General features: G+C 37.8%; 1 protein-coding gene across 1 annotated transcript in view; it reads right to left on the reverse strand.

The window, feature by feature from the left end:
- Positions 1–24,040, reverse strand: part of PCDH15 (protocadherin related 15) — a 1,700,294-nt gene that overhangs the window by 1,315,448 nt on the left and 360,806 nt on the right. The window lies entirely within an intron of this gene.

Genomic DNA, 24,040 nt, shown 5'->3' on the forward strand with positions numbered 1-24,040 from the left:
CAACACAAGGTTTGCCATTATTCACCCAGGTTTTCTGTCTTCTCACATTCTGATATTCTTAGAAACAAGTGAGATCAATGCGTTAAAATATAATCTTGATCTTCCAGTGGAATTCACTGCCCTGAGAAACAATGTCGGAATAAGGGAACTCATTAATTCTTAATGGGAAAATGATTTCATAGAATCTAGAATGTGCAGAAACGTGGGTGTTTATCTAAGCCAGGCACCCATAGCAATGGAAAAGTCTAAAAGAAATATGATCATTTTAGAAGGTACAGTAAATAAAATCTGTGCTCTGGACCAAAGGCCTTACTCTTGGTGACTTTATTTTTGTCCCATTATTGTTTTCTTAAATAAATGATACAAATTTTCTTTCTGCCTCCTACTCTGCAGGTTCCCCTTCCTCTCAAGTGTTGCACTCTTTGAAATCGGACCCCTGTTAGCGAGTCACTCATGCAAGAGATGAAGATCGAAGTAGTTTTGCATGAGTTTAAAGCATAAAGCTGACTGTCAAAAAAATCAATCACTCTTTAGAGTGTAGCATAATGTGTAAAGCATAAAGGTAGAAGTTATCGCTTTAGTTCTCTTCTCTAGGTAAAGAAAATAAGTTTAAAGAAATTCCACTCACTTGTTCCTACCTAGAAACATATGTCATAATGTTTTTGAACTTAGGATCCTCAAAATAATGCAAGAGGGAACTACTAATATGGATTTGGAAATTATGAAAAATATAAAGCAAAATAAAAATAACTGGAAAGCGGCTAAAAACTCAAGTCATCTGTATTACTGTGTTATTTTCTTATAGGTGAGCTATTCTAATCACATTTGAAGGTTGTGTGTGCACTTCCAGATTTTGATTCTCCTCTCAAATACAATAATTTAGAGTCTTCTTCAACAGATTAAAATTCAAAATACCAGGTGCTCTTCTACTCACTTTGGGCTGCTCTAATGAAATACCAGAGATGGGTAGTTTCAACAACATTTATTTCTCACAGTTTTGGAGGCTAAGAGGACCAAGATAGAGGTGCCTGAAAATCCTGGGTCTGAGGGGAACCCGCCTCCTGGTTTCTCATTGTATCCACACAAGGCAGAGAGCAGAGGGCTTGGGAGGGAAACCTCTCTCTTACTTCCAGGACAAGAATCAATTCCCCTGGTGAAGTCTCCACCCTCTAGACCTAGCCACTTCCTAAAGGCCCCACCCTCTCACACCATTGCAGCAGGAGGTAGGATTTAAACCAATGAATTCCAGAGGACACAAGCATTTAGTCCATAATACTAGCTGATTCATCCATCATAATTCCTTTGTGTTTGAAAATCTATCCTGTTTTAAAACTTTTCAGTACCTGAGTGTTGCTCCAAGAGAAAGGCAGCCTCTGATAATAACTTCATAAATCTGAGTGCTCAAACAAAAATCACCCTTTAGCTCAGGCTAAATTTCAAAAGGGATGGCACTCCAGCAATATGATCAATACCATAAGATCCAATGCTTGACCTGGCTATAGGACTTCTCTCTGGGATGCCATGATGGACAACGTAAAAGGAATTGGTGAAAATCAGTGTCCACTTCCCCATTTTTTTTTTTTAAATCAGAGTACATATTAAATTTCTACTGAAACCTCCAAAAACCTAAACCAGAAAATAGTTACTGCTGGCAACCATGCTTAGAAGACTGACCTTGGACAGATGTGCAGTTGACAAACAGCGTTAGGCACCATTGGTTCCTGGCCATCACCATGTTGATGCCAACATCCTACACAGAGCAGTGTCTGGCACATCAAGAAGGAAATCCAAAGGTTGCATCAGTGGCTCAGAAGTAAGTGTTTTACCATGATCTTACTGTTCCAGCAGGAAGCTGTCCATAACGATTTTCTCAATTAAGAGATAAGAGTCAGGACAAGGGAACATTTTAGAAGTCTCACAGTAGATACCTGCCTGCCAATAAATATCACAGTAACCAAAACTTTATTTGCAGGTTATTTCCTTTACAATATCTGAATATGAGACATTCTTCCATAGTCCTCCCAATGGTATCCAATCAGGCACACAGAGACATATTAAATATTGCTACTCTGGGAATAAAGACAATATGGAAATAAATACGAGTTATCTGCATTGAGTAACACGTATGAGAGGGAGTTGGAATGATTATAATTTTCTCAGCTAATTTTCTAGTTCCCATCTGAAGAAGACAGGCCCCAATTACAGAAGAATATTGTGTAACAAGAAAGCACTCAAATTCAAATTAAAAGGCTCTCAGTTATAAGAATTCTTGGATTTATTACCTAAATATAAATACAGTCCAGTTTAGGAAACTTGTTTCTAATCTGCTTTGAGTAGGAAAAACAAATTCTATTGGATCAAAGCAGGGAAAGGGGGGGGGGCACAGCCTCTAATCAGAGTTATATTCTCCTGGATATCAGAAGTCATGATGGCTATACATCATTTTGCAATCATCATTTATTACACATGAACTTGCTGGAGAATACAATAAGTTGTTAGTGTTAAGAAGACTTAGCAGTTTTTGTCTGTTTTTTGGACTAAGATATTTTCCTTGTAAAATATTAACCACAAATAGTAACATTATGAAAAATATATGATGCTCCCTTTCATCAATGCTTTCATCCCTAATTTTCTCCCCAGAGTAAATCACTTACCACATCTTTGACCTGTAAGTCTACGGTCCTATTTCTACTGACTGATTAACACACACAAGTGAACGCTCAGGTACAGAAAGACTTACAACTCCATATTCAAACAGATTCACATGTGCCTCACAGGTAAGTATGTGTCTGACACAAACGAGGTCCTATTTTTGAAGTTATTATTCTCCTGTATCTTTCATCAACTGCTAGTACATCTTGGATTTTGTTCCTGTCAGTTAAGGAGAGCCTATCTTATTCTTTTAAATCGTTCCGATGCTGGCTTTAGTGCAGACTGGCGATACTTTACACCCCCATCTGTCAGCCTAAGGACAGTTCATATTTTCCTTATAGTGAAAGAACAGTGGTTAGAAATCCTGCACACATATACTTATGTAAAAGCAAAGATAGTTCAAAGGGAATTCACAGAAGATCATGGCCTGGTGAAAAAGGGGATATTCATTTTTAACCTGAAAGATAGCCAAATTTACGTCTCAAAAGCTCTGTCAGTTTATACTCTTCAAGGAGTGCATGAGAGTGCTAACCAGCATATTATTTAAAGACTCCCCCCCCCCATTTTGGTCAAACTGAGGAGTAAGTGGGAACAGTGTAGTTCTTTATTTGTTTATGGCCATTATAATTCCACTTAATTTTTTGGATTTGTAAGTTCTTTTCTTATTAAACTGGAACCTTGACGTTTTTGTAATTGATTATTGTACCCTTTCCTTATACTCAGTAATTATGCATTTATTTATATTTATATATAAAATATGTGTATATTCATTTTCACATATATTATATATACATATACCTCTGTATACGTAATAGTTTATTTCAATCTGTCATTTGCATTTAAATGTATCATTACAGAGGTTTATTTTTTAAATATTTTTTAAATTTACAGGAAAGTATTTCCTTTATTCTCTAACTGCATTGTGTCACATTACTATCATAGTATTGATTGATTGACTGATTGGTTTGATAGGCTCCACACCCAGTGTGGAGCCCAATGTGGGGCTTAAATTCAGGACCCTGAGATCAAAACCTGAGCAGAGGTCAAGAGTGTGATAGTTAGGGCACCTGGGTGGCTCAGTGGGTTAAGCTGCTGCCTTCGGCTCAGGTCATGATCTCAGGGTCCTGGGATCGAGTCCCGCATCAGGCTCTCTGCTCAGCAGAGAGCCTGCTTCCTCCTCTCTCTCTCTGCCTGCCTCTCTGCCTACTTGTGATGTCTCTCTGTCAAATAAATAAATAAATAGTCTTAAAAAAAAAAAAAAAGAGTGTAATACTTAACTAATTGAGCCAGCCAGGTGCCCCTCTTTTTTTTCCTAATGTTTTAATCAAATTTTTCAATATTTAAAAAAAAGCTTTTGGGTTTTGTGTCTATCTCATAAATATGCCTTCAGTTCAAATATTATAAACATATCTGTTTGTTTTCTGCTGAGACATATTTTACATTTATCTATTTAATCAATGTGTAATGTTTTTGAAGCATGGTGTGAAATAAAAGCTAACATGCATGATGTTGTACATGGAAAAGTAACTAATAAACATGGATAAGAAGACTTAGTATTATGAAAATGTCAATTCTTAGGCTGCCTAGATGACTCAGCTGGTTGAGCATCTGACTCCATTTTGGCTTGGGTCACGATCTCTGGGTGCCTGGATCAAGCTTCTTGTCAGGCTCCCTCTGTCGCTTGTGAAGCCTACTTAAGATTCTCTCTCTCTGCCCCTCCCCCGTGCCTCCTCTTGTTCTCTCTCTCTCTCAAACTAGGGGAAAAAAAGTCAGTTCTTTCCAAAATAGTCTCTATATGTAATGTAGTCCCATTCAAAAAGCCCACAGTAGTATGTGAAATAAGAAAACTGGACCACTTTTTTTTAACACAATACACAAAAATAAATTCAAAGTGGATTAAAGATCTAAATGTGAGACCTGAAACCATAAAACTCCAGAACAGAGCAGAGGCAGTAACTTCTCTGACATAGGCTATGGAAACATTTTTTCTGGATATATCTCCTGAGGCAAGGGAAACAAAAGCAAAAATAAACTACTGGGACTCCACCAAAATAAAAAGCTTTTGCACAGCAAAAGAAACGATCAACAAAACAAAAAGGCAACCTACTGAATAAGAGACTATATTTGCACATGATATATCCGTAAGGGGTAATTATTGGAAATATTTAAAGAATTTATACAACTCAACACCCAGAAAATAAGTGATCTGATTAAAAATGGGCAGAGAAACTGAAAAGACTTTTTCCAAAAAAGACATACAGATGGCCAACAGACACGTGAAGGGATGGTCAACATCACTCATCATCAGGGAAATACAAGTCAAAACCATAGTGAGATATCACTTCATATCTATCAAAATGGTTGAAATCAACACAAGAAACAACAGATGTTAGTGAGGATGTGGGGAAAGGGGAACCCTTAGGCCCTGTTGGTAGGAATGCAAGCTGGTAGAACCACTGTGGAAAACAGTAAGGATATTCCCCCCAAATTAAAAACCAAATTACCATATCATCCAATAATTCCACTATCTGCAGAAACAGAATCTTAAGAAAGGGAAAGACAATACAAATTTAGAAGAGCTATCTGCAACAGATAAGCCAACAAATAATGAATGTAAAATTCAAACCTATAAAGAAAAGACTGAATCACTCCAAGGTTGATAGAGTATCATTAATATCATACCCATGGTTGGTAACAGTACAAAGAAGTGAATACAGTCAACCTTCCCGCTGACAGAAGAGAAAAGTAGGTGAGGTATATGTTTGTCATTCAGCTACACACCATAGTGAAAGGGAATAAATTGCACTTACATGTGGGTAGAGTCCAATTTCTAAAGTATTTTGTCAACAAGGTGAAAGTATCAGAAAGACAACATATGGAAAAAGGCCCCTTTTACACAGTTCAGAGTCAGGCAAAACTAAGCAATATTTTGTTCTCTCAAACATATTTATGTGATATTTCTCCTAACACTTTTCAAAGTGTTAGGAGAATAATACAATGTAAAAACACATTGGAAAGTGTACATTTTAGGTAGTGCTCCAGTTCTCGGGCTGGACAGTGATTTTATGGTGTTTATTATTTCAAATTACTAAATAAAAATGAAATATGTGAAATAGAGACAGCCCATATATGATCAATGATAACAGCACTCCATAAGTCAAATATTATGACTGATTTTATTCTGTTCCTCTGAAGTCCTAAAAATAATCTATTTATATGGTTATTTTTCTAAAAGAAAAAAAAAGCACTGTCAAACAATATCTACTGAATATTCCATCTATAATAATTTTCATATAAATGCAGCATTCTGATTGTTGCATTATTGATGTGCCACTCACAACTTTCTGACACAGTGGTAATATTGTGTCTATATTTCCATGTTAAATTTGAATGAAACATACTGTGTCTTTGAGGGAACTGATGGAGATACTATGCTATAATTCTAGATGCAATATATACATAAATATAAGCCAATTAAAGACCTATGGGGGATCATGGTCTTATATTTTTCTTTTCTGATCATAATTTAAAAGAAATGCTGATTTTATAAAGAAGGAAATTCTGGTTTATATTTGCTTTTCTATTTAATGTTTGAAACAAGATTCTGGGCATAATCTAAAATCTTTTTCCCCCTTCTTTTATTAGTTAACCCTAAAAATCTACTGCTTGTTATATCTCTAGAGGCTAAAGAACAAATGAATGTGTATTTTAAAGATTTTTCTTATTCTCAGAACAAACATAATAATCTTATTAAAATATTTTATAATCAGATACTTGTAAAGAAATAAATGTAAATATCAAAAGGACCTCAGAAATTTAAGTAATTTCTTACAGACATATTGTGCTACATGATATGGTTTTATGCACATCAGAAATATCATTAAATAGCCAATGTTACAAGTATATATTGCTCACTAAGCAGTATTTATAATTCATAGGTTTGAATGTAACTTACTTTTATTTTATTGTGATAATTTTATTGAGATAATTGAATATTCACATGAAGTTGTAAGAAATATTATAGACATATCTGGTTTCCCCCAATGACAGAAAACAACTTGCAAAACTTATAGTGATATTATACTAGCAAGGTGTACAATCCACAGATCTTGTTCAAATTTCCCCAACTGTATTTGGAAAATTAACATAATTAAGAATAAAGTTGAAGGAAAGGTCTGTCTTTCAAGATTTCTTTGTTAAAGGAGAGGAAATTCTACTACTGGTCCTTGAAACTTTTACCCAGAAACTGGGGTGCCTAGGTGGCACCTTGGGGTCTGCAGTGGTTTCTGCTCAGGTCGTAATCTCAAGGTCATGGGATTGAGACCTGCATTAAGCGCCTCATCAGACTCCTCACTCAGCACAGAATCTGCTTCTGATTTCCTCTTTCTCTCTCTGTCCCTCTCACTTGTGTGCTCTCTAAAATAATTAAATAAATCTAAACCAAAACAAAATAAAGCAAACAAACAAAAACTTTTACCCAGAAAGACCTTGCTACAAGTCTGTTCATATGCGTTGAGTAAAACAACAAAAAGAGGATAAAGCAGTTCTGACAACAATATGTTTGATAACAAGTGTCATTCACAAGCAGAGACTTCTATTTGTTATTTTTTTTTCACTGTGTTTCTCAAATCATCCAAATGATATTTGTTCTACAAAGAAAGTACAACTACTAAGTAACAATTCTTCTCCTTGGCGTGGTGAGACTGTTACAGAGAGTTACCAGTGAAATCCCCAACACAGTCAGATACCAACTAAGGTGCACTTTGCCTTATAAGCATGTTACAATCTACACGAAAAGTGTGTAAACAAAAAGCATTAACACATCTGAACATTCTTTGTTCAGTAAATCAACAACTGCTACATCTCTTTGGTGTAGATTTAATTCTACCTTTGGAGAAAAGGGGTAAAAAAGAAATATTCACCTGGTTCTTTCTTTTAAAATATTTAATTATTTCCATTACTTTTTGCAAAGTTAGAAAATATTGGCACTAACAGTAGGACTTATATACTTCTACAACTTTAGTTCTTTCAGAAACAACAAATTTGAAGAAGTTGTGGGGAAAGGGGAACCCTCTTCCACTGATACTGGAATGTAAGTTGGTGCAGTCACTTTGGAAAACAGTGTGGAGGCTCCTCCAAAAATTAAAATTAGAGCTACCCCATGAACTAGTAATTGCATTACTGGGTATTTACCCTGAAGATACAGATGTAGTGAAAACAAGGGTCATTATGCTCACCAATACTCATAGCAGCAATGTCCGCAATAGCCAAACTGTGAATGGATAAAGAAAATGTGGTCCAGAGGGGAGGAGTCAAGATGGCGAAGAAGTAGCAGGCTGAGACAACATCAGGTAGCAGGAGATCAGCTAGATAGCTTATCAAACCATTGCAAACACCTACAAATCCAACAGGAGATCGAAAAGAAGAGCTACAATTCTAGAAACAGAAAATCAACTACTTTCTGAATGTTAGGACCGGCAGAGAAGTGAATCCAAAGCAACGGGAAGATAAACTGTGGGGCAAGGGGCTGGCTCCTGGCAAGTGATGGAACAACAGAGCACAAAATCAGGACTTTTAAAAGTCTGCTCCATTGAGGGACATCACTCCAGAGGCTAAACCAGGATAAAGCCCACGTGGGGTCAGCATGGCCCTAGGTCCTGCAAGGTCACAGAAGGATCAGGAGTGTCTGAGTTTCACAGAGCTCGCAGGTATTAGAGCGGGGAAGCTGGCTACAGAGACAGAGCCCAGGAGTGAGCTCTCAGTTTGGGGTTACCTTGAACCATAATCTGTGGCACAGGCCACTTGGCTGTGAGTGGGGTTCCCATAAGATCCAGGGAGACACCCCTTGGAAGAGCTCAGGGATCTTCAAGGTTCAAAGAGTCCAGGCGGAGCTGTGTGCCAGAGAAAGAGATGCTTGGTCACAGCCTGGGTGAGCTCAGAGCATGGCCAGAGAACAGGGATATGGGAGTGAGTGGGCACTTTTCTCCAAGCACAGCCCAAGGCCAGGGAGACAGGAGTGATTGAGCGCTTTCTCTCAGGGTGCATTGAGGAGTGGGGCCCCAAGCTCTTGGCTTCTCCGGGCCAGAGATTGGGAGGCCACCCTTTTTATTCCCATACTCCAGAACCCTCAGAAAGCGTTCAGGGAACAAAAGCTCCCGAAAGCAAACCTGAGCAGATTAGTTAGCCTGGCCCCTGGTAAGGGTGGTACAATTCCGCCTCAGAAAAAGACACTTGAGAATCATTACAACAAGCCCCTCCCCAAGAAAATCAACAAGAAATCCAGCCAAGACCAAGTTCACTTACCAAGGAGAACAACAGAATTCCAGAGGAGGAGAAAACAAAGCATGGAATTCATTGCTTTCTCCCTATGATTCTTTAGTCTTGCAGTTATTTAATTTTTTTAATTTTAATTTTTTTTTAATTTTATGTTTTTCTTCTGCTATTTTTTTTTACTTTTACCCTTTCATCTTTTAACGTTTTTAACTAGTTTATCTTAACAATACTTTTCATAAAAAATAATAATAACCTTTTTTGAAACTTCATTCTTATAGTCATATTTTATCCTTCATTATACCTAACTTTATTTTTTGTATACATGTAGAGTTTTTCCTTCTAAAAAATTTGGGGTACAACTTCTTCTAATAGATCAAAATATACCCAAAATCTAGCTCTGGGTTTGTTCTAGTCTCCAGCCTGAGCAAATTCTCTCCACTTTCTTTTTCTTTATTCTCCCAACCAACTTACTTTATCAACTCCTTTTTTAGAAATTAAAAAAAAATTTTTTCATCTTTTTAGGCATATTCCATACCTTCATTGTGTTTACTCTTACATATGTTTTTCATTCTTTAAAATTTTGGAAGGTAGTTTCTTCTAAGAGACCAAAATACTCCCAAAATTAAGTGGTTGACCCTGTTCTAGTCACCAGTCTAATATATATATATATATATATATATATATATATATATATATATATATTCTTTTTTATGTTTTTCTTTATTTGTTTTCTTTTTTATTTCTTTTTTTTCTGAACTTCTTTTTATCCCCTTTCTTCCCTCCATGATTTGAGGTCTCTTCTTATTTGGTTAAAGCACATTTTCCTGGGGTCTTTGCCACCCTTTTAGTATTTTATTTGTCCTTCATATATTTGTAATCTGGACAAAATGACAAGGTAGAAAAATTCACCACACAAAGAAGAACAAAAGACAGTACCAAAGTCTAGGGACCTAATCAAAATGGACATTGGTAATACATCAGATCTAGAGTTCAGAATGATGATTCTCAAGGTTCTAGCCAGCCTCAAAAATGGGATGGAAGATATTAGAGAAACCCTCTCTGGAGAGATAAAACCCCTTTCTGGAGAAATTAAAGAACTAAAATCTAACCAAATTGAAATAAAAAAGCTATTAATGAAGTACAATAAAAAATGGAGGCTCTGGGCGCCTGGGTGGCTCAGTGGGTTAAGCCGCTGCCTTCGGCTCAGGTCATGATCTCAGGGTCCTGGGATCGAGTCCCGCATCAGGCTCTCTGCTCAGCAGGGAGCCTGCTTCCCTCTCTCTCTCTCTCTGCCTGCCTCTCTGTCTACTTGTGATTTCTCTCTGTCAAATAAATAAATAAAATCTTAAAAAAAAAATGGAGGCTCTTACTGCTAGGATAAATGAGGCAGAAGAAAGACTTAGTGATATAGAAGACAAAATGACAGAGAATAAAGAAGCTGAGCAAAAGAGGGACAAACAAATACTGGATCATGAGGGGAGAATGTGAGAGATAAGTGTTTGGGATTCCAGAAGAAGAAGAAAGAGAGAGGGGAGCAGAAGGTATATTGGAGAGAATTATTGTAGAGAATTTCCCTAATATGGCAAAGGGAACAAACATCAAAGTCCAGGAGGTGCAGAGAACTCCCCTCAAAATCAATAAGAATAGGTCCACACCCCATTACCTAATAATAAAATTTACAAGTCTTACCGACAAAGAGAAAATTCTGAAAGCAGTCTGGGAAAAGAAGTCTGTAACATACAATGGTAAAAATACTAGATTGGCAGAGGACTTATCCTCAGAGATCTGGCAAGCCAAAAAGAATTGGCATGATATATTCAGAGCGCTAAATGAGAAAAACATGCAGCCAAGAATACTATATCCAGCTAAATTATCATTGAAAATAGAAGGAGATATAAAAAGCTTCCAAGACAAAAAAAAAAAAAAAAAACAAACAAACAAAAACAAAAACAAAAACAAAAAAAACAAAACCTGGAAGAATTTGCAAACACCAAACCAGCTCTACAGGAAATATTGAAAGGGGTCCTCTAAGCAAAGAGATACCCTAAAAGTAGTAGATCAGAAAGGAACAGAGACAATATACAGTAATGGCCACCTTACAGGCAATACAATGGCACTAAATTCATATCTCTCAATATTTACCCTGAATGTAAATGGGCTAAATGCCCCAATCAAAAAACACAGGGCATTAGAATGGATTAAAAAAAAAAAAACACCATCAATTTGCTGCTTACAAGAAACTCATTTTAGACCCAAAGACATCTTCATATTTGAAGTGAGGGGGTGGAAAAAAAATTACCATGCAAATGGACATCAGAAGAAAGCTGGAGTGGCAATCCTTATATCAGATCAATTAGATTTTAAGCCAAAGACTATAAGAAGAGATGAGAAAGGACACTATATCATACTTAAAGTGTCTGTCCAACAAGAAGATCTAACAATTTTAAATAACTATGCCCTTGACATGGGAGCAGCCAACTATATAAAACAATTAATAACAAAATCAAAGAAACACATCGACAATAGTACAATAGTAGTAGGGGACTTTAACACTCCCCTCACTGAAATGGACAGATCATACAAGCAAAAGGTCAACAAGGAAATAAAGGTCTTAAATGACGCATTGGACAAGATGGACATTACAGATATATTCAGAACATTCCATCCCAAAGCAACAAAATACACATTCTTCTCTAGTACACATGGAACATTCTCCAGAATAGATCACATCCTGGGTCACAAATCAGGTCTCAGCTGATATCAAAAGATTGGGATCATTCCCTGCATATTTTCAGACCATAATGCTCTGAAGCTAGAACTCAATCACAAGAGGAAATTTGGAAAGCACCTAAATACATGGAGACTAAACAGCATCCTTCTAAAGAATGAATGGGTCAACCAGGAAATTAAAAAAGAATTGAAAAAAAATTCATGGAAACAAATGATAATGAAAATACAATGGTTCAAAATCTGTGGGACACAGCAAAAGCAGTCCTGAGAGGAAAACATATAGCAATACAAGCCTTCCTCAAGAAACAAGAAAGGTCTCAAATACACAACCGGACCCTACACCTAAAGGAGCTGGAGAAAGAACAACAAAGAAAGCCAAAACCCAGCAGGAGAAGAGAAATCATAAAGATTAGAACAGAAATCAATGAAATAGAAACAACAACAACAACAACAACAACAAAACCCACAATAGAACAAATTGACGAAACTAGGAGCTGGTTCTTTGAAAGAATTAATAAGATTGATAAACCCCCGGGGTGTCTGAGTGGCTCAGTGGGTTGGGCCTCTACCTTCGGCTCAGGTCATGATCCCAGGAGTCTGGGGTCGAGTCCCGCATAGGGCTCTCTGCTCAGCAGGGAGCCTGCTTCTCCTCATCTCTCTCTCTGTCTGTCTCTCTGCCTATTTGTGATCTCTCTCTCTGTCAAATAAATAAATAAAATCTTAAAAAAAAAAAGATTGATAAACCCCTGGCCAGATTTATCAAAAAGAAAAGAGAAAGGACCCAAATAAATAAAATCATGAATGAAAGAGGAGAGATCACAACTCACACCAAAGAAATACAAACTATTATAAGAACATACTATGAGCAACTCTACGCCAACAAATTTGACAATCTGGAAGAAATGGATGCATTCCTAGAAACATATGAACTACCACAACTGAACCAGGAAGAAATAGAAAGCCTGAACAGACCCATAACCAGTAAGGAGATTGAAACAGTCATTAAAAATCTCCAAACAAACAAAAGCCCAGGGCCAGACGGCTTCCCAGGGGAATTCTACCAAACATTTAAAGAAGAACTAATTCCTATTCTCCTGAAACTGTTCCAAAAAATAGAAATGGAAGGAAGGAAAACTTCCAAACTCCTTTTATGAGACCAGCATCACCTTGATCCCAAAACCAGACAAGGATCCCATCAAAAAAGAAAATTACAGACCAATATCCTTGATGAACACAGATGCAAAAATTCTCACCAAAATACTAGCCAATAGGATCCAACAGTACATTAAAAAGATCATTCACCACGACAAAGTGGGATTTATTCCAGGGCTGCAAGGTTGGTTCAACATCTGCAAATCAATCAATGTGATACAACACATTAATAAAAGAAAGAACAAGAACCATATGATATTCTCAATAGATGCTGAAAAGGCATCTGAAAAGTACAGCATCCCTTCCTGATCAAAACTCTTCAAAGTGTAGGGGTAGAGGGCACATACCTCAATATTATCAAAGCAATCTATGAAAAACCCACCGCAAATATCATTCTCAATGGAGAAAAACTGAAAGCTTTTCCGCTAAGGTCAGGAACACGGCAGGGATGTCTATTATCACCACTGCTATTCAACATAGTACTAGAAGTCCTAGCCTCAGCAATCAGACAACAAAAAGAAATTAAAGGCATCCAAATTGGAAAAGAAGAAGTCAAACTATCAGTCTTTGCAGATGATATAATACTATATATGGAAAACCCAAAAGACTCCACTCCAAAACTGCTAGAACTTGTACAGGAATTCAGTAAAGTGTCAGGATATAAAATCAATGCACAGAAATCAGTTGCATTTCTCTACACCAACAACAAGACAGAAGAAAGAGAAATTAAGGAGTCAATCCCATTTACAATTCTACCCCAAAACACAAGATACCTAGGAATAAACCTAACCAAAGAGGCAAAGAATCTATACTCAGAAAATATAAAGTACTCATGAAAGAAATTGTGGAAGACACAAAGAAATGGAAAAATGTTCCATGCTCATGGATTGGAAGAACAAATATTATGAAAATGCTTATGCTACCTAAAGCTATCTACACATTTAATGCAATCCCTATCAAATTCCCATCCTATTGTCTTCAAAGAAATGGAACAAATGATCATAAAATTTATATGGAACCAGAAAAGACCTCAAATAGCCAAAGGAATATTGAAAAAGAAAGCCAAAGTTAGTGGCATCGAAATCAGAATTCAAGCTCTATTACAAAGCTGTCATCATCAAGACAGCATGGTACTGGCACAAACACAGACACATAGATCAATGGTACAGAATAGAGAGTCCAGAAATAGACCCTCAACTCTATGGTCAACTAACCTTCAACAAAGCAGGAAAGAAGGTCCAATGGAAAAAAGACAGCCTCTTCAACCAATGGTGTTGGGAAAATTGGAGAGTCACCTGAAGAAAAATGAAATTGGACCATTTCCTTAAGCCACACACAAAAAATAGACTCAAAATGGATGAAGTACTTCAATGTGAGAAAGGAATCCATCAAAATCCTTGAGAAGAACACAGGCAACAAACTCTTCGACCTTAGCCACAGCAACTTCTTCCTAGGAACATCGCCAAAGGCAAGGGGAGCAAGGGAAAAAATAAACTATTGGGATTTCATCAAGATCAAAAGCTTTTGCACAGCAAAGGAAACAGTTAACAAAAACAAAAGACAACTGACAGAATGGGAGAAGATATTTGCATATGACATATAAGATAAAGGGCTAGTATCCAAAATCTATAAAGAGCTTAGCAAGCTCAACACGCAAAGAACAAAAAATCCAATCAAGAAATGGGCAGAGGACACGAACAGACATTTCTGCGAAGGATACATCCAGATGGCCAACAGACACATGAAAAAGTGCTCCACATCACTCTACATCAGAGAGATACAAATCAAAACCACAATGAGATACCACCTCACACCAGTCAGAAGGGCTAAAATTAACAAGTCAGGAAATGACAGATGCTCAAACTCTTTTGGTGGGAACACAAGCTGGTGCAACCACTCTGGAAAACAGCATGGAGGTTCCTCAAAAAGTTAAAAATAGAGCTACCCTGTGACCCAGCAATTGCACTACTGGGTATTTACCCTAATGATACATAGTGATCCGAAGGGGCATGTGCACCCGAATATTTATAGCAGCAATGTCCACAATAGCCAAACTATGGAAAGAACCTAGATGTCCATCAACAGATGAGTGGATAAAGAAAATGTGGTGTATATATACAATGGAATACTATGCAGCCATTTAAAGAAATGAAATCTTGCCATTTGTGACGATGCGGATGGAACTAGTGTGTATTATGTTTAGTGAAATAAGTCAATTGTTGAAAGACAACTATCATATGATCTCCCTGATATGAGGACAGGGAGATGCATCATGGGGTGTTTTGGGGGTTGGAAAAGAATAAATGAAACAAGATGTAATCGGGAGGGAGACAAACCATAAGAGACTCTTAATCTCGCAAAACAAACTGAGGGTTGCTGGGGGGAGGGGGATTGGGAGAGGGTGTTGGGGTCATGGACATTGCAGAGGTTATGTGCTATGGTGAGTGCTGTGAAGTGTGTAAACCTGCCGATTCACAGACCTGTACCCCTGGGGCTAATAATACTTTATGTGTTTTTTTTTAATTAAAAAATTTAAAAAAAGCAATGTGTCCATATACATAATGGAATATTACTCAGCCATCAGAAAGGATGAATACCCAACTTTTGTGTCAACATGGATGGGACTAGAGGAGATTATGCTGAGTGAAGTCAGTCAAGCAGAGAAAGTCAATAATCATATGGTTTCACTTATTTGTGAAATGTAAGGAATAGCATGGAGGACATGAGGAGAAGGAAGGGAAAACGAAGGATGGGAAATTGGAGGGGGAGCCAAACCATGAGAGATATGGACTCCCAGAAACAAATAGAAGGTTTTAGAAGGGAGGGGTAAGCCTATGGTGGGTATTAAGGAGGGCACTGATTGCATGGAGCACTGGGTGCTACACATAATAATCAATGTATATGCACTGGGTGCTATACATAAATAATCAATCAACTACATCAACAACTAATGATGTACTATATGGTGACTAATGTAACTAACATTAAAAAAATAGAGAACCACAAATACATATGCTGTTACCAATGACTCTTCTTGACAATGAAGAATAATGTAAATTTCAAAATCTTGCCAAAAACTCAGAGTTTGATGAGACTGCTAAGGGGATGTGGGCAACTGCCTCAAATCTAAAGATAGAATTGGACTAGTTAAAAATTGAATTTGAGGGGCACCTGGGTAGCTGAGTGGTTTAAGCCTCTGCCTTCAGCTCTGGTCATCATCTCAGGGTCCTGGGATCGAGCCCCACGTCTGGCTCTCTGCTCAGCAGGGAGCCTGCTTCCTCCTCTCTCTGCCTGCTTCTCTGCCTACTTGTGATCTCTCTCTCTGTGAAATAAATAAATAAAATCTTTAAAAAAAATTGAATTTAAGGATGGCTCACTGGATGGCTCAGTGGGTTAGGCCCCTGCCTTCAGCTCAGGTCTTGATCAGGGTCCTAGAATTGAGCCCCACATCAGGCTCTCTGCTCAGCAGGGAGCCTGCTTCCCTCTCCCCCCACCACCGGCTTCTCTACCTTCTTGTGATCTCTCTCTGTCAAATAAATAAATAAAATCTTTTTTTAAAAATTGAAATTGAGAAATAGACAATAGTAGCAATGTGTGTACTTCTAAAAAAAAAAGATTTGTGTATCAAGGGATTAAGAAAGATTTGGGGGAATATTAATAAAGATCTTAAAAACGCCTACAAAAAAAATCTACAGTTCTTTCATTAGAAAGAAAAAAAAATTGTAGGTAAAAATGATTTAAAAATATATTAATTCAGAAAAGGGGACATTAATTAGCTACTAAAAGTAACATGAAGGAGTCTAAAATATCATCGGAGTGGTAGTAAAACCAAGAACCAAGGGATATAAAGCAGTAAGAGTCTATGGGAATTTTGCCTTAAAATTTGAGGGAAAAAAATTTACTATGCTTTTAGAAATAGGTAATGTCATCAAAAAAGAAGAATTATTTAAAATTGAAGAACACACACACATTCAGATACATACAACTAGAGAAATGAGTGGAATCCTGAAGTTCAGTCACTAAAATAATCTCTAAAATATTGTTAAAACTAGTTAAAATGAATCTATTGAGAAATAAAAATTTTCTATATACCAAAGTCAGGAGACCTAGTAATAACTTATAATTATCTTCAATAAGTTATTTTTCATAATTTCCAATTACCTTCATAATTTTCAATTAAGTCTATAATTTCAAACAATATTCAGTGAAATTGGGAAGAAATCTATTAGAACACAAATGAATGTTTGCCAATTCACACTTGGATAGAACAGAAATGTTGAGACGTATGAGGACATTTCATTTAAAAAGCCAAAAAAGATTTGTGTATAAATACTGGGGACTATGTTAGATATCCGATTTTTAACTATCATTAAGTTTCAATTTCTTAAAGACTCATCAAACTTGTACTAAGTATGTTATAAATAATTCAATGGTTGTGAGAGAGTGGAGAGAGAGAGAATGTGTTTAATTAGAATTCACCGAAATCAATTATTTAGTAAAAAGGTTTTCTTTCCCCCCCCACCCAAACAGCCGAACTGGGTAACACCTATTGCTCTTGTCATTTTTTTAAACTATATATTTTCACCCTCGTGTCTCCTAAAATGTTACTACCTAAGTCTTGAGTTCATTCATGCCTATAATTTCATTTGTATCAAATTACCAATTGGTAAGGAATCAAGTTACATGGAGAACATAGCTTTACCAGTAAAGTTTGAGATAACAACATGGCAATAGACTTTGCCAGTGAACCACTAAGATATTTCTTTTGGCTTGGAGAGTTTGCAGCTAAATTCCAGAAACATATAAAGCTATTCTAGTAAAGTTTATGGCTCATTCAGCAATGCACATTAAACTGAACCAGTAAAGTATGCTGATTGATCAATAAAGTTTGTGGCTCCATTTGTAAAATGTGCAAAAATTAAACCATTTCACTATTTGGTTCACCGAGTTAAGTACATAATGGTTCAAACAGTATATTATGCATTTGAAGTCAAGCAAATTGTACATTGCAATGTAGTCAACCATGAAAATATGCTATTTCAGTGATTAGCTAAGAATATTAAATTTGAAATAAAATTTGTAATTTGGACAGAAAATTATGCAAAATACTAATTAGTCTGAATTTATCTGTCTTCATTTTTTAAGAAATCTTTTAATATCTAAGCATTGATTTAACACATGATTCTCCTTATTGGTACATGCTTGTTGGTACATGCACAAAAATGTATTTACTACATTTTTAAGAATTTACAATATGTGGAAAAAATGCATAAACTCAATAAATAGAAATGTTTCATTAAATGAAATTAATCTTTAAAAATCTATTTACAGGGGCACCTGGCTGGCTCAGTGGGTTGGGCTTCTGCCTTCAACTCAGGTCATGATCTCAGGGTCCTGGGATCAAGGCCCACATTGGGCTCTCTGCTCAGCAAGGAGCCTGCTTCCCCCTCTCTCTCTGCCTGCCTTTCTGCCTACTTGTGACCTCTCTCTCTCTGTCAAATAAATAAATAAATACGTAAAAAAAAATAAAAAATAAAAATCTATTTATAGGTGGTCACGACCAGTAGTTATTTTCCATACCAAGAAATGGTGCCTCCCAGGCTAGGTTTTTCCAGAAAGGATCAACTCTTTCCCCTGATTTTATATGTGGTAATGGTTACCAAATCAATGTAGCTTTTAAGTGAGGGTTTTGGTTGAGAGAGTTCAGGGCTCCAATTATAGCAGCATCTGTAAGCCTGGACCCACAGCATCATTTACAAACATCTGTAATAAGGGTAGGGCATCTCGTCTAGTAGCAAGCTGTCAGTGGAATGGTGAGTTACAGATACAAGACAAAGATGATTAATTCAATAGAATAGAGTTTTAGAATCGTCTGCTACTTGGTCAACACTAGGCATATAAGCAAACTATAAAAGAAGATCTCTTCTCTCAAAGGATATTTTGGAAAAATTTATTACATACAGAAACAAACCAACAAAAAAACAACATATGAGGAAATAAGTACATGTCATAATACATGATAAAGACAACCAAACCAGTTCTGTGACTTTTCATAAATAGGGAAAGCTTTGTGAAGTTTATGGGACTTGAACTCTTGATAGGCTTGTGCAAAAAATAAAAGACATTTCTAGATCTTAATCTTGCTATATCAAGAACACTGTGAAAAATTAAAATTTCAAATTCAAGTTGTTTTAGAAACAGGGTAGCCCACTCTATATCTCATGCCTTCGGTACCAACCAGAGTCATTGAGCTAGACGGCTTGAAGCAACCCGATTCATCGATTCATCGTGGTGCCTGCAGCAAGCCCTAGGAAGTTAGCAGTTCCCTTGGGAGAAGTGACATAGAACCGGATTTTGAGATAACTTGAAGATAGAATGGCTTGGGTTTAATCTGTTTATAGTTAGAATCTGCTGTCAGTATCGGAAGAATAGGGATATGATAATTGCAGTATTTTAGAAAATTGGATTTGTTTCTACACAAGAGTTTGAGAAAGAAAGAGATGATGAGTTTATGGAAAACTAGAACTAGATTAGGTATTAGTAGAGAGAGGAAGCAGAGTCTCAGTGTAAATGGACCACAGGCAGGACCAGATGGTAAAGGAAGAACAGAAGAGGATAGAGATTCTAATGCGATTCTCATCTCACAATTCTGGCAGATTCAATTTCTGAGACGTGTGCAGACAGTAAAGAAACACTTTGAGAAATGCAGGAGTGGGGCATGAGGAAACAGCAGGAGACGAGGCATAGGCACCATACCAACAAGGAGGGAGTGCATGCAGCCTTAGTCCTGGTCGGAGAGCAGGGAGAGACGCCTGAGACCTCGTCCGCAGGCAGGGGTCAGTTTGGGAATGAGCACAGGAAGGGATCAGGATCAGAATTCATAAAACTGAGGGGCGCCTGGGTGGCTCAGTGGGTTAAAGCCTCTGCCTTCGGCTCAGGTCATGATCCCAGGGTCCTGGGATCCAGCCCCACATCGGGCTCTCTGCTCAGCAGGGAGCCTGCTTCCTCCTCTCTCTCTCTCTCTGCCTGCCTCTCTGCCTACTTGTGATCTCTGTCTGTCAAATAAATAAATAAAATCTTTAAAAAGAAAAAAAAAGAATTCATAAAACTGAAAGATGTCAGGCCCAGAGGAAACAGAGCCAGGAGGATGCAGCAGAATGAGCACCAAGAAAAATTATTTTTGAAGTCACTTTGTAATTTACCATCAAACCAATAGTAGAAGAATTGGAAAAACTACACCCTAGGACTTCATGTGGAAAATCATGGTCACTTTATGACTTTGCATCAGTAGAATTTAGAAGTTTTATATTCCCAATCTTTATAAATTTCCCTTCATATAAATGTGTGTGTGCCTATGTGTGCACGCTTGTATGCATGAGGGAATCAGGGGGGGTGTGAGATGAAGAAAAGGAGATAGCAAATATATAACCAATCAGTAACATTTGCCATAAAAAAAAAAAAAAAAAAAGGTGAGGGTAAGAATAATTCAGTAAGGCCAAACAGATCATTTTGTTTAATGACTGTGAAACCTGATCACATTCTAAAATGAGAGGGAAGGGCCATTAATAAAATTATGTAACACCTAGTGTCTGAATGAATGCCTATGATGGGCCCTTAAGAGTCATAGTTGAGGAGGAGGGTGATGGTGAGCAAGAGAAGCAGGGTCACTGCCCTCATGGAGCTTACATTCCGGGGGAGACAGCAGTACACAATTAGGCAGAGAAATCTTGTAATTCCATGTAAAACTAGTGTTAGGTGGAAAGTGGATGAGAGCAGTGGGATGAACTGCCCGAGGGGGCGCCCTGTGTCCTTGAGGGGGCAAGGCAGAGACAGGAGCTGAAGACAAGGGTGGTGATAAAGAGATTACATCCTGGAAGCCCAGCCTGGCATCCTGACCTCATGGCTTCCAGACCCTGGGGCTGATAGGTGGGGAACAGGTGCTCTGCCTCCCATCTCTGCCCCAAGGTAAGCCCCAGACTCACCACAGTGCATCTGCATGGCAGGTCAATCCCTTCCTCCCAACAAAGGCTGGTACAAACCTTGTACCAGGATGGTACAAACCTTGTGAAGTCAACCACGCTTCCAATCTATGAGAACAGTCCCCCAAAGGATTGGAATCACCTTCACTAGGGACCATCCCTCTGCATGTCACAGCTGGAAAACCCAGAGAGACCCCAGAACACCCAATCCCACAGCAGCCTAGCGCCAGCTCCACCTCCAGGAACCAGCTTGTTCTCCCACCTTGAGCTGTACTTTCCTTTAATACACTGCTTTGCACTTGCCGCTTCCTTTCTGGCTGTCTTTATTCCAGCCCGGATCCCTAAGAAATCCCCTCATGGGGCATCCAAGGACCCAAACTACCGTTCACACAAGGCAGACTCTCCCATTCACTAGTAAAAATGAGAACATGAGAAAACAAACAAAACTATTCATGGATGGGAATGGTATTTTTGATTATATTAACATAAAGAATATCTTGGAGGAAATGACATTTGTGCAGGAATTTGAATGTGAATGATTCATTATGTTTCCAGTAGAGCAAATAGCAAATAAAAGCCCTTTGTCAGGAGCTACAATTTTTTTCAGGAGTCTGGTATATGGTGTAAGTGGCCAAGTGGTATGAAACGGGTCCAAATGGGTAGATGGAGTCAGTAGGACCTAGGATCCTGTGACATTTTTTAAGCAATGTAGTCTAAAACTAAGAGCAGCCATTGTTTGGTTTTATGCAATGATAGAATCTCTTTCTTTCATGTGCTTTATTCTGTTTGGAAAGGCTCACCTTTGATATTTCACAGACAGCCCTTTATGTGAGTAGGAATGGAGATGGGGAAGTAGGGAAAATTCCTGGATTATCTGTGTGAGGAAGCCTGGTGGCTGGGAACCAAAACTGTATACAACACAAACAACGGTGCCCAGCAGCCCTGAGTACAGCTTCTGTGGTTTATAAGAGGGAAAAAGTACAATGTCCAGATTCAGGATACGTTTGAGAAGTAGATCCAAGATGGGACTGGTGGATAATTAGGAGGCGGAGACTGAAATATGCAGAAGAATTCAAGGTGATTTCTAAGCCTTGGTTTGTGAGATAAACAGTAGGGTGGATAATGCAACCAATTAGATTGGAAAGACTTGGTGAGGCGAGGCTTGGTTTGGGCAGGAAGGGGAAGTGTAGCATAAGGATACAATGTCAGTTTGGTGTAACTATTGAACATTCAAGAGGACAGATCAATCAAGAAGTGCAACATGTGGTGTGAACCTCTGGAGACCAGATGTAAACAAAAAATAATAAACATATAGAAGCTGCCTAATGTCTAGGACAATATCTATCCTAGCAAGCAATAATGAATAAAAAAGAGAAAATAGAAAAGATTCCAGAATCAAATTCTGGGCTTAGAAGGGGAAAAGGAAAAGAGACTGCAAAGGCACAAGAGAAGCTAGGAAAGTATCTTAAGGGCATGGTCAGCCCTGCTTGAATATGGCCAAGCGTTTCTACAAAGTGATAAGTGAGGAGCAGTCACTTGATTTGGCAAATCCAGGACTTGCACGACATTAATTCCACCCAGTGGTAGAAGCCTGGAGTAAATTCGGGATGAAAGGAGACCTGAGGACAGGGAGACTGCAAATATACACATTTTTTACTAAGTTGGTAGGAAGAAGAAAAGAGCAGTATACAAGCTAAAGAAGGAGGTAATCAGTTTTTAAAAGATGATCACCAGTTCTGTTTTTACGCCAATGCAAACAATCCAGTAGAAGGGGCAAAACAGAGGATGCTAGAAAGCTAAGGAATGTTGTAAGTGCAAACTTTCTGGGTGGAGGCCTGGTGGGATCCAAGGCACAAATGGAGTGATGCTTGCCCAGAGAGGAGGAGCATGGATTGTACCCCCACTGCATCAGAGGAGAAGTCAAAGGATGCTAACAGTTCAGGTTTAGGGGAGCCCTTGTTCCCATGAGGTTAAAATAAGGGGTTGCAATTGGATTACTTCCATTTGCTCACTAAGTATGCAAAGGTAATAGAGAAGAGAAGGAACAGGTGGAAAGATGACTAGAAAGGGGAGACACGGATGCTCATAAGCAAAGAAGGGATTGTCTTGTGAACAAAGAAATGATTCCCACATTATTCTGGAGAAGAAATAAAATTCAAAGAAAACTACTGGCTAACATGTTTGACTAAAAGAAACAGAACTTTAATGCATTAATGGATTGGCCAGACAAACAAAATTTTCCTTTTCTTCTTTTTTTTTTTTAATCGATGTTTCCATAGAGTTTAATGCATTAAGCCAATTTATACAGTCTCTTAAGATTAGTTTTTTCTTGTAGCTGACTTTATTAAAATATTCTTCAGACCCATTTGGAAGGCAAACCTCTAGGTAATATTGCAGGATGTTAAAGTCATTTAAATACAAATGACATATGCCATATTTGCATTTAACAAGTTAACTCGGATCCGTCCTACCTGTAAGGCTTTTAAAATGTTACAGAAAGGACAGATAAGCAAAATCTTTTTAAGTACCTGGCTTCAAGTCTCAAAATGTAATGCGCAATGTGGAAAGACAAATGCCTCTGCTTTGATCTCTGTAGGAAGTTAGGGCTGAAATCCACATTGCAACTGCTCTGTGAACTGTGTCTTGTCTAATGAACAGATTCATGGTAAAATCCTTTGGGCTTATTAGCTTTTCTCCTACTGAATAGGTATACCTCTGGGGTAACTTGATGGTCCCACAAACATTATCACTAAAGATGAAATCTTTAGGTGGTTAAGGAATAAAAAAAGCACAGTACGCCTAGTTATGCTATTCCTTCCATGCAACTAATCACCATTCCTCAGGCTTTAATTAAGCAGCATGAGGCAGTGCAATTAATTCAACATATGCCCCGATAAGGCCTTGCCAAATACATGGTTATGACATATGAAATGCAACTGGTGTGAATCAGAATATCCCATCTTCCATAATTTCATATTCCATATTCCATATGAATATTTCATATTCCATAATATTATGGTCTTCCATAATAAGCCTACTGTTGCAAAGCTAACTTCTGGTCACAATGGCATCCTTCCACTGAAGGATGGAGTTGCGCACATGGGGAGAAATGGGCATGAGTAGTCTGGGCACAGGCTACATGTGAGACCATCTTCATACTGTTTCTTGGGTGTTAAAAAGCCTGTTTACTGCTAAAACATGCAGCATCCCCTTTGGATAGCTTCTATTGATACCCCAAGAATCACCATGTTACA

This window comes from Mustela nivalis, assembly GCF_964662115.1.
Source record: "Mustela nivalis genome assembly, chromosome: 2".
Classification (NCBI taxonomy): domain Eukaryota; kingdom Metazoa; phylum Chordata; class Mammalia; order Carnivora; family Mustelidae; genus Mustela; species Mustela nivalis.